At 57.6% G+C, this 2,193-nt stretch overlaps 1 long non-coding RNA gene across 1 annotated transcript in view; it reads left to right on the top strand.

Moving 5' to 3' along the window:
• The first annotated feature begins 275 nt into the window (after positions 1–275).
• The window catches only part of LOC114064908, a 50,324-nt gene continuing 48,406 nt past the window's right edge, over positions 276–2,193 (top strand). The window contains exon 1 of the long non-coding RNA XR_003572831.1: positions 276–444. This is a non-coding gene — a long non-coding RNA (uncharacterized LOC114064908). The remainder of the gene's footprint in view (positions 445–2,193) is intronic.

Genomic DNA, 2,193 nt, shown 5'->3' with positions numbered 1-2,193 from the left:
CGTTACACCCAGCAGCTTCACCTCCCACAACGGCCGAGTAACCGGGAGAGGGGCACACTGGAGGGCGAAGCCCCGGGGTAGAGGAGGCTCCGGAGGTTCCCCCAGCCCTCCTGGGGAGGCAGGGCGAGCGCAGCTGGGGCTCATCCCCGAGCAGGAGCCAGCGGTGCCCGCTCCGCCCGCAGCTCCCCCGGCCCCGCTGGGGCGGCGCATGCGGGGCGGGCGCGGGGCTGGAGCGGGGCTGGAACGGGGCGGGCGCGGGGCGGGAGCGGCGCCGGCTCAGGTTGCGAGGGCGGCAGCCCCCGGCCCTCCTCCCCTCCTTCCTGCCCGCCTCCCCGGGCGGAGAGCACCGGCCCGGCCGCCTCCTCCGCCCCCTCCCCGTCCCCGTCCCTCTCCCTTCCCACCCGGCCCCGCTGCCAGGGGCGAAGCCGCCCGCCGGGCCCCGCGGTGAGTTTGCCCCGCCGGAGTTGGGCGAAGGGGTGGGGGAAAGTTTGGGGAGGCCCCCGGCGAAGAAACGGGGGACGGACGGAGGGGGTGGGCGCTCCCCGGGGACGGGGGTGTGCAAGAGCCCCCCCTCCCCTTCCCGCGACCTCGCACGCTTCCCCCGCCCTTCCTCCTCCTCTTCCTCGGGGGGTTTTCTCCGCCGCAACTTCGCGTGGAGCCGCTCCGGGCGGCCCCTTGTCTCCGCGTGGCTTTATTCCCTTTCATTTCGCGGCTCGTATTAGTTTTCCATCTATTTGGTGTGTTTTCTCGCTCGGCTGCTCCCCGCCGCTATTGTCTGCGGGCCGGGGCCGGGCGCGGTCCCCCCGCAGCCGGGCGGGGGTGGCGGCCCCGCTGCCGCGGGGACGGGTCGGGACGAGCCCGGTGTGTGCCCGGGTGTGTGCCCCGGCACACGCACCCGCCTGGCCCCCCTCCCCGTTGGAATTACTGATACCCCGATCTGGATCCCCCCTCCAGCCTGGCGGACGCAACTTTGTATCTCAGTTTATTTCACAGAAAGTCGTCGGGGGTTCGTATCAGGAGCCCCCCCCCCCCCCGCAACACGCCGGTGTTGGTGCGTGTCACCTTTGGGGCTGAGTGGCCTTTGAAGTCGCTCAGAGGGTCATTACCGAAGGGCCTGTTCCATGCGTTCACTCTATTGCCTGAAAATATAATTATTGTTTTTTTTTCTTCTCGAGTGCGGACATTTCTTCTGGAGCAAATGCATGAGCTTCTGGATGAGGATTTTCTTAACGTGTGAACTGTTTGGGTTTATTAATCTACCTTCTGTGACTGTGTTGTTCCTGCAAGTCACATAGAGCAGTTGGGATTTGGAGAGTTCGATTTTGCTGACCTCTGGAATTGGTTCTGCTCCAGTGTCCTTTACGGGGCTTCATGTTAACTGAAGCTCAAAAGTGGAAAAAAAGTGATTTATAGAAGTTTTTTTCTTTGAAGAGCATGCTCTACGGATTCTGTTGTGGGTGACCAGACAGGGACTTGATAAAGGGATTAGAAATCCTGTACTGCTGTAGGACAGTTGGTCGCTGTGGCTCTCTGTAATCTTCGTCAGCCGTAAAACTTTAGGTACTCATGGAGATATGCGATGCAGTAGAAATATGTAAAGCATGTAGCTTCAGAGCTGAGTTTAGACAGTTGGTCTGAGATCCATGGATGTCTCGTGTACTGGGAGTTTTGGCTAATGTAATCTAATCAGTTTTAAAGGGCCAAGCTACATTATTTCAGTTTGTGATGACTCTCCTCAGTCCCTTGCCGGATGTGTTTTTCATGTTTTGTACGGCCTTGCTGAGCTATTGTGAAAAAGGATGAACCAAGTTCCACAGAGTTCCTTAAAGGTACTAGTGATTCATTTATTACAGTGTTAGAAGAGGTGTATTTTTATACATAGATACCTTAGTAGTGGGAGCAGACTGACATTAACCTCATAACATCTGTGCCTGTGGATAGAAGATGCTGTCTGCACTAGAGGAGCATCCACTCAGAAGGCGCTTGCTGTGCTTTGGGACACTTCTGTGGCGACAGTATATTGTTTGGGCACTTTAAGTTGGGTTTGTTTGCCTTTTTTTTTTTTTTTTTTTTCCCCAAGCCTGATAGCAGGGTAAGAGTGCATTAGGCAAGGTGAGGATCACCTGGGCATGTGTTTTTCCCTTGGCACGAGTTCAAGTGCATACCTGTGTTCCACATTCATGGGCTGAGCCT

Source organism: Empidonax traillii, unplaced genomic scaffold (assembly GCF_003031625.1).
Source record: "Empidonax traillii isolate 1590-97213 ecotype Southwest subspecies unplaced genomic scaffold, ASM303162v1 scaffold592:size536848, whole genome shotgun sequence".
NCBI classification, from domain to species: domain Eukaryota; kingdom Metazoa; phylum Chordata; class Aves; order Passeriformes; family Tyrannidae; genus Empidonax; species Empidonax traillii.
This window is presented reverse-complemented; position numbering and strand designations above follow the sequence as displayed.